This window comes from Numida meleagris, chromosome 1 (genome assembly GCF_002078875.1).
Source record: "Numida meleagris isolate 19003 breed g44 Domestic line chromosome 1, NumMel1.0, whole genome shotgun sequence".
NCBI lineage: Eukaryota > Metazoa > Chordata > Aves > Galliformes > Numididae > Numida > Numida meleagris.
The window spans coordinates 105,530,065-105,542,320 of record NC_034409.1 but is presented as its reverse complement, the minus strand read 5'-3'; the positions used below and the strand labels follow the sequence as shown (position 1 = coordinate 105,542,320).

Sequence of the window (12,256 nt, the reverse complement as noted above, 5' to 3'; positions counted from 1 at the left end):
ATATCTAGTCTTCCTATGCATGGACAACTCTATCTGACAATATCCATGAGAAAAACAAACCCACGAGATGTCAAATGAGGTTTTTAGAGGCACAAAGCTTCTGTTCCCAAGCTTTATACTTCTCCTCCACCTTAAGAGCCAGCTAAAATGCAGAATGGCCTGAAGGTCAAATTGCAGGGGCTAGTTTGAATTGAGTGGAATAAAGATATCTTTAATCCAGAAGCCACCCTGGGAGGCAACAGAAAGGCAGCCCTTGCCCATGCCTGAGCGGACACAACGTGGGGAGGGAAGGGAATTTGTAACAAAATGTCTAGATTGAAATGAATCATTGAAAAATTAAAGGATAGTGGCACTGACCACTGACACCAATGAAGCAAAACAGATCACATGAGTGTGGAGGCCAAGGGGATTCTCGAGCCTAAAAGCTTGCAAGGCTTCCCAGTATCTCCAATGGTGTTCAGCAGACATAGGAACTCTGCATAGCACCATGGTACTTCCCTGAGATATATTCTGGGTCCAACCTGTACCCTAGCAGTCTGATTTCAGCCTTTCACCATAGACAGACAAGTTTTGTGAAGGGATCCACTGGAAGATGGAATTTACCACTTTTCTCCCCTCAGGTAAAAATGACTGCATATATCTTTTCCCAAAATATACGTACCCTCTTTCTGTTCAAGTATTTGTTTTGCCCAGTAAAGGATGATAATACTTAGAGTGCTCACGTTGTCTCTTGTTACTTTTCTGCCTAAGCATGACCCCTAGCTTGCCATGAACCTCAAAGTGTGCTAGTCATGCAAAGACAATTTCATACTTAGGAGGTGAGAAAGATGCTGTGGTTATTATTGGACATTTTTGTTCCTTCCTCCAGCCCAATTAGTAATGTATCCACTGGTTTTGGCTGCCATACACGTGCATTTCACACCATTCAAGCTAGACAGATTTAAAATGAGCAGGCGGTATAATTCATGTACAGCCAATAGAAGAGAGCTTCCTGTTTGAACTGCACCCTGTTATTCCCAGGAGCATGTATGCACTTTAAGCCAAGCTATTTACCAAGTCAATGAAAAAAATACATTGAGTGCTATATGAGCCTCAAGCCTGTAGTAACTCATTCAGATAAGTCATGAATGTTGTCTCATTCCAAGGGGTTAGGAACAGTTTGGCAGGAAGGTAGCTTTCAGACATTTAACATTTAGTGCATTTGTTTGGACTGAAAAGTTTGACTTTAACTGTTTGATGCTCCAGCCAACATTTTTTTTTTTCTTACGTTTTTACACACAGGACAGCCAACAAAGGTAAAGAATTTTTCCCTCCTTAGATTTAAAAAAAAAAAAAAAAAAAAAAAAAAAAAAAAAAAAAAAAAAGAAAAATATCATCTTGTAATTAGCTTTGGTTTTCCTGGAAGCAAACTGAATCAAAATTTATTTGAAAATGTTCTGAGGTTCAGCATGCAAAACAGTTAAGTTTCTGTTTTTCTTGGCCCTTCACAAGAGTACCATCTGGTACTTCGCAGCTTTGGTTTCTACCTGTTCCCAAAGAACACAGCCTGTCCATGTAACCATGTGTCTTTGGAGGAGGAGAGAATAATATTCCAGACTGCTTTAGTGAAATCTGGGCAAACAGAAATTTCATCTCTGATCAGGGCTGTGGGTTGATGACTTGTTTGTTTCATTTCGTGAGGAACCAGGGTAAAAATGAACTATTTGTTTTCATTTGAAACTCTAAAAAAAGTAACAGGATTGAAGTATTATTGTATGTATGCTGGAAGACTGAAGCCCAAGTCATCTGCTGCTGTTTTTGTCTCTAGGCCATGCCTCATTTACAAGGATGAAATTCTTGGGGAAGTTTTTGGTCTCGTCTACATTCTGCTTTACAAAAGCAATGCCAGCTTGTACTGTATAACCAGCTGCGCTAAGTTACATTCCAGGCTTGCTTCCCCCCTTCTATAAACTGATTATTAGAGAGCGCAGAGAGCATAGTGACATTTTACAACATAGGAAAAAAATAAGACATTTCTGTAGTAGCAAATTGTCCCCTTTTCCTCCTAATTTTGAGAGAAGAAATCACAGCTAACAGTACCACAGGGAATGCAGACAAAAGGCTGGGTAGATAGGTACTCAGACACCATAATCAGAAAGACCCTAGCAATGCCTTTAACTGCAGGACAGCTAAAGGCAAGCGCGGAAACAAGTTTAGTAGAAAAGTAATGTAGATACTCCTGGTTCACAAAGGAAAACCAGCTTTGTTCCTTTTTGCAGTCAGCACATCATGGGGACAAAAGGAACTTATCTGTGCATCTCTTCAAAGCATGATCCCTATGAGAAAATAAAAAAGGAGGCAAAAACAAGCTACACTAAAGAAGAGGGGAGTATTCAGCATGGGCTCGGATTCTGATTACTGAGGATAAGACAAACCTGTTGTAAACAATAATGCAGTAATGTGAAGACATGCAAAATTTGGAAGAAAATGCATGATGTTCTCCAACTCAGACATGTTTACATTCCTTGTAGCTACCACAGAAAACTTACATAATCTTTTCTTATGCAGACAGGTAATGAGGACTGGATAAAGTTCTAAGTATTCCTAGTATGTTAACTAAAACTGATTTCTGCACTGAAAAAGAGAGAAGAACTGACTGAAAGACATTCTTTTAAGAGCCCCCAAAGTGCTATATATTTCTTTAAGAAAAAGTATCTGGCAGGCAAATATTTACAAAGTTAGATCCAGCCCCCCTCCCCAACACACAAAAATATCAGCCACATACATTGCAAACCTTACATTCAGGAACTTGCACTAGTGGAAAGACCAAACCAAGACAGCTTTTGCTGTATCATTGCTAAACTGCTGTATCTCCAAGTTCACAAGAAGGTAGAAACTTATAAACAGATTTTTCTTCTACAGCCAGTTTCTAAATCCTGAAATTACCAAAACAAGAAAGAAATAGGAAAATAACCTACTCATTAGATTTCATTTCCAGACAGTATCCAAGGTACTGTTAAGCATGTATGCATTTTTGACAAATACCTCTTACCTGTAAAAGAGCAATGTTCAGATTCCTTACTAGATGTTATCGTCATGACAAGTCAAACAATCTTTTTTATAAAAGGTTGAATGTCTTTTCAATAAAGCATGTGTGTACGGCTGAAAAAAAATTAAAACAAAACAAAACAAAACACCATCAGAGTCTCCCTTCCCTCACTGTCAGTCAAAAACAAGTTGGAATAAGTCTGAGTTGAAATTACCTGAATAAAGAGACTGGAGAGAGAGAGGGAGGAGAGGGAGGGAGGGGGAAAGAGAGAGAAAAAAAAGTCTGAGAGGAGACTCAGTGATGTCAGCAGTATGTCTTAAGGAAATCTACAGCTGAGCCCGGCAAACTTTATAACTACACAGCACTCGACACCCAGTTACGTGGTAAGTAAATACCTGCTTAAGAGGAAACTGATGTACTTTTAAAGAACGTCAGTTAATCTTTGAAGAAACTTTAGCCAAGCTGATCAAAGTCCCTTAAAGGCCTTATTGCCTAAATAAATAAGATTGCAAGTGGTTGTATAATGCTAAGAGCAAGAAGAATTAAAAGTCAACGTTATTGATTACCATTTTCCTGTTGGCAAAAGGGAGGTTGAAACTCATCTGAAATACATTTGTACCAGAGTTGTAATGCAGTGAGCTGTAGCAGCCACAGATACAGCTAAAATCCCTGACCACCAAAGTTTCCAATCTGTTTAACCATGACACTCTTCCTCTTTGATGATTAATTCTGGGTTGGCTTCAGTGCCTTTCTGCTCAAATAAAAGCAGATGGAAGAAAACACAGATAGTGCCGATTAGATTAGGGGAAAGTTGGGCACCTTAAGCAGAATGAGGAAGAGGTGTGAGTGCTTGCTGTCCACAGAGCCCGTAAACTGCCATTAGTACCATACCGGTGTTCGATAGGATTTCCAGAACGGAATGAAAAGAGCAGCAGTGAAAGGGAAGGCAGTGCAGCACTAGAAGGACTAATGTGGTTGTCCTCGGATATCTTTCTTCTGTGTCTATATTCCCAGAGGTAATTCTTCCAAGAACTACGTATCTCAATAAGCGTGTCCAACACAGTACAACAGCATCACCTGCAGAGCCATCCCACGGCACAATGATGCCGGGTTGCCTTCACTCCCTTTTGCTCAGGGGAAAGGAAATCAGCACAGGGTGAATAGTTTACTAGCAAGATTCTGTGCAATTCTGTACATTAGCAAAAGTAAAATCTCTCCTTTCCTCAGCAATATTGATAATCAGACATTTAAATTCATTAACAGCCATTATTAATGTCATGATATGCAACCATAGGAAACTAAAGGATGGAATTCTGCTGTCATGTGGTCAAGTATGTAAGCATTCAGGCAGTGCCAGTAGGCAGCAGCTGTTTTGCATTTAAAAGGACAACAGTTAGATGAGATTTTTTTCTTCCTTTGCCAGAGACTGAGGAATTTCACACGACTTGGATTGTTCCCCAAGTCCATGAACCTGTTACACTGGTATCTCTTTCTCTATATTTACTATGAGGGAGACAGCAACAGCTCCTATCAGTTTTCATTATAAAATAAATGTTTGTGAATGGATTTTTCTGTTTTCAGATAGTCTCTTCTATTTGCAGAGCCCTCTAAAATGTCATGGGATGAAGCACCTATACTAGAAACTCTTTTTCACTATTCAGTGAAATTATGTTTAATTGTAACTGAATTATACAATGTTAAAACTCCCAACTTTCCTTTTCTTTCTTCTGTTTAAGTTTGGGAAACTGCCCAAATCATAGCCAAATATGAATACACTAATATACTAGTCCCACACATCCTCCAAATCAGCATCCCTGGCAACAAGCAGCCTGTGAAATCATGTGCAGTAGAGGGTCATTAGGAGAGGGTTGTACTGGGAAAGAATGAGGCATTTCACACTTTGTGCGAACACACTACAGTCCAGTTTTTAATTACTGTGCTGTTTTGCTAATATGCGGTGGATCCCTGTCACATTCTGGAAGATAGATCAATGGGACAGAAGGATGGAATTTAAGTTGTATGGTCATTTCTCAACTTTGCACATTTTAGTTGAAAATTTATATACCTTTATTTGAATGTTTTCATCCATCCATTTAGCAGAGAGCACATGGGTGATCAGAGCTCTTAGTAGGAAATGACAAGGACAAAACCTCTCTCCCACAAAGCTACAGAGAGGTTTCAAGAGATGGCTGAGTTGATCTCATGGCTTGTGGCCAGACAAAATGATCATCCAGCTTTTCTCATTCCGCACTTTCCCTCTGCTTTCACTGTGCTGTCTATTACTCAGTGCATATTCAGAAGGGATGAGGAATAACAGGACGTGGGTTTCCTCATCTCAGCTGCCTGGCAATAGCTGTCTGTGTTCAGCTCTTGTTGCTCCTTTATTAGTAACAATCTTAAACAAGCATCATTTCCCAGTGAGTGATCACATGCTCCTGAATTGTTCCCACATTGCTGCTGAGGTGGGCTAATTCCCTGGACAAGCTAATTTGTTAGTTCATGCTCTTCAAAATTTGTAAACTCACACGCTATTTTTAAAGTTTTACTTCTATACTAGAGCTCATAAACCTGTCTCCTTATAGCAGCAAGAGGTAAGAGTTTGAAAGTTTGGAACAGATATGTTTAAATACTTATCCAAACATCTCCAATCAGAAAGCTGAACGGGAAGTCCCGTGATGGTAAGAGGCTTGGCTCAGGGTATTTTCACCTCTTATGTACAAAGTAGATTGTATGGAGCTTGGAAAATAGTACAGTTAGTTAAAGAGACAAAAAACTATACCGTGGTAGAAAAAGTTAGTCCTACATATCAGACCTGTACCTCCAACTTATCTTGAATCCAAAACTCAGTTCTTTTACTGAAAAAGTGCTTTGGCCTCCTCAGTTGTTCTGTGTTCTCAGCTCATATGGATGTGCACACCAGGAAGGGAAAGAGCCATAGTGACACTCCGAGTCCTATCTGTTCATCTCAGGATCAAGACACTACAAAATACGCTGTTCCTGTAAACCCCAAATTCATGAGCTAAAAACCATTACGCACAGCATATAAAGAGAGAAAACCAGACAGCAAACTAGAAATGGGCCTTGCACGAAATAAGATCAAGATGTCTTGAGCCTACATGTCACCTAAGAACCATTAAACATCTCTTTGTAATTTTATGCACTTAAATATTCATGTAAAGCTCACCCTTGTGTCCCTAGCTCAGATCGTCAAAAGCACTGAGGATCACAGCTCCCAGAGAAATCACACGGGTGCCTAGTGCTGTTGCCTATGCAGTCCCCCCAGATTCAGACTCCCTCTGTAACACTGGCAGTAGTGTTTCAAAACAAATATTACAGTCATTTTGCGACAAATAAAGATTTTTTTCATTATTTATAAAAGGGGAGGAAAAGCACAAAAATTTACCTCTTGTAATAGCACATTTATTTTTAGTGCACCCTCAGAATCAAAACAATTTGGTAAAGTGTTCAGTTCTGCTGGCTCCAGGCCAGAAGCACCCTGCCATGATCCTCAGTGCTTCACATTCTGCAGCAATTTCAGTTCAGCAGCCGAAACACTACTTTTGTGTTTCAGTATTAAACTGTTGGAACTTAATGTTTTCTGCATGTACCAGCTGGCTTTCCACCTTAATCTACACAAGATATTTTTTTCTATTTTTATTACAGGCTTTTGAAAAATTGCATCAATAATACCGAGGCCTTCAGTTAATAGAAGTGTAGAAAAGCCACTAGGAATACTGCCTAAATTGTCTATGGGCTCATTACTGTAAATGTGTCTTGATTTGCACGCAAATACTATAAAATCAATGCAAGAGAAACTATTCATGTACTGCTAACAAAATGTAACACATGATGCAGAACTAAGACCACATACCATTTTCTCAAGCATTATTTGAATTATACCTAGCAATTCAGTATGAGACACCTCCAGGATTAAAACTACTACTGCTAAAAATGTTTCTTTTTTTTTTTTTTTTAAAAAAAAAGCACATTGCTGTGCACATGAGAGAATTTAATTAAAAAGTAAGAAACTAACATAAAATTTATTTTCCTACTCATAGCCTTTTTAGAAGATCCCCTACAGCTAAAGTTTTACTGACTTTCTTATATGGAGATAGAAAAATATACTTTTCAAACCAGAACACTTGAACACAAGACATCAAAAGTATTTAAGCCAAAGCTGGATCTTGTTAAACACAGAGAAACCTTTCTGCAAGTTTGCATTTTCTTTACCATGTGTTTTCTTTAATTGTTTTAAAATAGTCCCCTATTTTTTATATTTTTCTTCTGTGAATTAGAGTATTCACTTGTAACTAAGGGAACTGTGAATCAAAACATTCATCTGTTCCTTATTGTCAGAGTTCTTGATAAAACAGGACCCATTACACACATTCATCTGAAATTAGTTAAAACTTAGGTGCTTTAGGAAATGTGATTCTCTAAGCATGTATGTACAAATGGACACTTGAAGTTTCCCACTCCAAGGAAATCAGTAACCATGCTCTCACTGCACATGTGCACTGTTAGGATCCTTGATGCACATTTTTCCGTCTTCTTTCTTTTGTCACCTCTGTATTGACATTGCAACAGTGGCAGCAGCACGGAATTCACAGTGCATTACCTAGCCTGCTACAGTTTGAAGCAGTGGTTTGTGTACAAGCCCTCCACCATATGTTCTTTGCATTAGGAGAGGTTGTGGCTGACAGTCTTGTTCCTAAGGGAAATTTAAGCACATGAAAAGCACATAATTGGAACGGGATTTTATTCCACTTGACGAGCTTCACACGGAAGGATCTGGCTGAGAAGGGCCCACTTCTGTTCTCAATGAAGCAAGCAGTGACCTTCTTGGAAGTCATGTTGCCACAGCAGTTAGTGCTTTCAAAAGCTTCATCTTCAGCTCAAATAACTTGGCTTCATGAACAGAGCAATTGCTGAAATGTGTCTTATCTTTTCGCATTAGAGAAAGTATTCTTCATCTGACTGGCCCAGAGTTTCAGAGCCTCATGAAGGCTATCGCCTGTGTAGGGATAGACGGTCTCGGATAGTGAACCTGATCTTCCACTTTTAAGGTCCTGCCCAGTGGTGTTGCTTCTTGACGACAGAAGTATTGATATGTTACTGCCCAAGATTTTAAATGGATGACCAAGTGTCAGGAAGCTCTAGAGAGGGAACACCACCCTGAGAAAAGTCATTCATTCCCATGCACTTTTGGCTTCATTTTCCTTGACACTGGAAATGAGCCTCCTCTGGTTTTGGTTCTAGCCCAGAGATGGGACAGATTCATAAGCAAGAATTCAAATTCAAACTGACTTTCCACACCAGAGTGAAAATGAAAATGGGCTTCAGATCCAAAAGGGATTTTTTCCTCCAATCTGGTCAAGATGTCTGGAGCAGCTGAAATTCACCTCAAATTCCTGGAACCCAGCCACATGTCTTTGTTTTCTGAGACTGTGGTGGGTGCATGTTCGGTTTGCTGCATCACGAGCCAGCAGGACACATAAATCTCTCTGTGGGAATGATTTTCTCACATTGCTGGTAGCACCTCAGCAGGCAAAGATGCTTCCCGTACCACTTTCATGCTCCTTCTCATAGGAGGAAGAGCAGACAGCTCTCCAGGTCACTTAAGTTACAGTTCTAATATTTGTTTCATTGCAGTAGGATCAAATCCTTAGTCATGGAGAAGTATGTTCTGTGTTGAGTGCTGTAGCACTCAATTCTGAAAATCATTCTCAGCTACAAGCAGGATTTCTGGTGTAAAGAGATGGCCAATGGTTATGGTCCAGAACTGTTGCTCCAGAGGATTCTGGGAGAAACAGGGCTGAAAGCAGTCAGTGGTGAGAACCTTTGAACCACCTTTGAACCTTTGAACCTTTGAACCACTAGTAAGGGAAAAAACTAATCTAACATTTTCCTCTACATCATCCATAATGGTCAGCCCCCTGGAGTTCCTGTGGCTTCTCCTCAAACCATGATTCTGGGGTGTATGAATTTCAGTTGTTACAATTAGAGCCATTCTGATGACGAGAAATCCTTCTGGGAAATGTTGGAAAACTCAAGCTTTTCAGCCATTGGATTCGTTCATTTATTGATGTGTTTTCAATAGGCACTCAAAGAAAAACTAATGTCTGATATCTCATGGCACTGTCTCATCATATATCTTCAACAACACGCTTGACAGAAAGGGGAAGGGAAATCTCTCCCAGTCTGATTTCAGATACTTCGGGTCACTGAACCCCAAGGATGAGTTCTATGAATTCTCTTCTAATTCTCAAACACATTTCTTAACATTGACAGCCTAGGTTAGAATGCAGCAGCTAAGTTAGTCTTTTCACCACCTTTGAAACTCGATGTTGTTTAAACAGAACTCCACTTTGGAGCAGCTTGAGAAATAATGGATTCTTTTTTTCTCTTTGAATTTTATTTTCATGAGCAGCATGAAAGGTCCTGTGAGAATACTCACTCTGGACTTTCTCTTGCTGAATTTCTTTGAGCTGTGAAAGCCTGTAACCATCTGGGACAAAAATATGGCATTACTATTACCAGCTTCAGATGCCCAGACTAGGCGGCCTCTCAGGAAACAGCATGAAAAAGGCAGACCAAATTAAATGAGAACTTTTGTGTATTTTAAATGTGTCTTCATGGAAAATAACTTCTGGACAATTGAAATTAACTGACGCATGTACTTTTGCCAAACTTTATCAAAGAGGATTATGAACTGAGCCCATAGACAACTACTGAGACTGACAGAACCTATGACACTACTGAATACGCACAAAAAGAAGGTAATAAATGGGAGGGTACAGAGTCTGAGGTATAGGCCATATGTACAAAGACTATCATCAGGCTTACTGTCTGCAGTATAGATCATGGCATCTCTAGTACAAAAAGATTATGAGAGTGGTTTTCTGAGAGCAAAGTGCAAACATTTGACTGAGCAGTGCTAAACAGACTTAAGATCAAATTTTGTAGAAAGCAGAGTTGTTATCATATACCTACTCAATTCAGCTTTGAGAGCAAGTAAAATATAATTCATGATGTTACAGGGGCAGAAAATGGTTGCTTCATGAAAAGAAGATGGCACAGGGATGGTGGCTGCATCCACTGTCACTGTGATTGCACCACAGTTTCCACTGTAGCCTCCTATTTTCATATGCCATAAGTGTTGCAAAATGCTGACCTTTTGGGCTGCATTTTTCCATGCTTGCTCCCTGCCCCAAAGGTGAATTCTTTCAGAAAGTCTGAGCAAAATCTTTTCAGGGACCACGGCTATTATTTTTCGGCTGTTGTCAGGACAGCTTCCCTGGGGCAAATTGTATAGCAACTGCTTTGTTCCTCTGAGCTATAATAAATACTACCATCCATCATGTAAGGCAGAAAATTAAAAGCATGGAAAACAATCCTTGTTTTAATGTTCGCAGGTTTTGGCTGTTTAGGCTTGCAAATGGCAGCAGGTAATGACAGGAGAGATCAAACTGGGAGATACTGCAATAAGTAAATGCATCTTTTAATGTGAATTATTGACACTTCTCTATTCATATCATAAAGTTTTAGTCCTCAGGAACTCTCTGTTGCAGAGCCAAATATTGACAAGTAGTGTTAAGTAGGGTCTTCAAGACACAGCACTGTAACAAGCAACAGGACAAGAAATGATCTATTTTGTTACATTCAATGTCTCCTGTGTGAGATTTTTGCTTTTTGCAAGCACCTTGTTCAAAAGTAAAATGATGTGCATTACCACTCGTTGCCGTAAGTTAAATGGTTTACTAGAAGGTTAGGTAGGTTGGTGACAAGTGCATTTCGCAGAAGCAAACTATTTGTAGGAGCCTTACACTATGGATATTGATGCTGAACTATTGGCACCCATGCTTGAAAATGCTATCTTAGGCCTTTACAGACCACAGATTATGCATGAGAACAGAGATGATCAGCACCACTCAAAATCAAACACAATTCCGAAACAAAATCCCACATCTGCTATTAAGACATAGCACCCAGGTGGCCTCATCTAGCCCCACACATTCTCCTGATTTTATCGTTCATGGAAAATATGTCTGAAAATTACTGTACAGACAGGAAAAGCCAGTCTCCCTATAGGCCACAATAAAATCTAGAGCTGTCCAAAGGTCTCTGGGAGTGCAAATATATCTGTTTCAGAAGGTCTATTCTATGAGCATGCTTCAGCTTTATTTGGTGCTAAGTTGCAGGCAGAGAAAATTTCATTGCAACATGATCTTTTAACACTGATGAGTAGTCCATTGATATTCTAATATTCATTTTCTGTGAATTGTTCTTACAGGGATTTCAACCAGATTTCAAGGCACAAGCTGCATGAAAATCTGAAACAGACTTTGTAGCAGCAAACAGAATGGCTTCAGTAAAACATAGCCATTATTGTACAGAAGACCAAAGAAAAGCTACACTGAAGCCTTAATTTTTTCAGAAAGCCTGGGATTATTTCTTGAAGTTTCTTTAAATCTTCTTTTTTGCCATCTCCCAGGCTCTCTACAGACACCAGGAACTGAACAGCACTGCTGATGGTTCCTCCATTGCGTCCAGTTTGAGTACATCCCTGCATAAGGTGCCAGGCCACTTATCTGAACCTATTCAGAGCAGCCCATTCAGTCTATTTCTTGGTTAACTGACCTTGGTTTCATTTGCATTACTATCTCTGACATTCTGTTATCTGTTTGATTTTTGCAATATTCCCACCGTCATAATCTTTTCAGGTTTAGCTGTTCCCATGCCTTGATTTCACCTCCTGCCCTCCTTCCAGTTTCTTCATTTGTCTTCAAATGATTTCACTTTACACTTGCTGTTGTTTCAACATCAGCCTTTTGGTGCCTGATTATCTACTGTTCTTGATAATGTTGTTCAGTTCACAAAGTCATATGGTTTATGCACTGTCTAAATACATGCTATTTTATACTAAATATGACTTGTTAATGCAGTATTTTTTTATTTTCAAACATGACAGAATGCTTAGCAAAAATGAAGTTTACAAGGTACACAAAGTAATCTGCTTGTTCTATAACTTTCTTTCCAACTTGCAACTAATTTATGTACATGACAATCACTGTTAAATACTTCCTCCATTTTTGTATGGTATCTGAAAGTATCTGTCAGATATGCAATTGCATCAACATTTGGACCTTAACACCAGTGGCTTTGTTCACTAATACATTTACTATTTGTAATACCTGATTAAAAGCAAACAGAGGGATGTTGAATTCA

At 39.3% G+C, this 12,256-nt stretch overlaps 1 protein-coding gene and 1 long non-coding RNA gene across 5 annotated transcripts in view; one reads left to right on the top strand and one right to left on the bottom strand.

The window, feature by feature from the left end:
- Positions 1-3,372, bottom strand: part of KCNJ15 (potassium voltage-gated channel subfamily J member 15) — a 24,986-nt gene extending 21,614 nt beyond the window's left edge. For 3 of the 4 annotated variants that reach the window (XM_021405536.1, XM_021405545.1, XM_021405554.1), the window contains exon 1: positions 3,032-3,236. The gene's annotated coding sequence lies outside the window, so the exon portion shown is untranslated. The other variant, XM_021405578.1, reaches the window with a different exon arrangement.
- On the top strand, positions 3,289-12,256 carry LOC110402944. The gene is made up of 2 exons (XR_002441408.1): positions 3,289-3,411; positions 11,322-12,256. It is a non-coding gene; the product is annotated as an uncharacterized LOC110402944 (long non-coding RNA).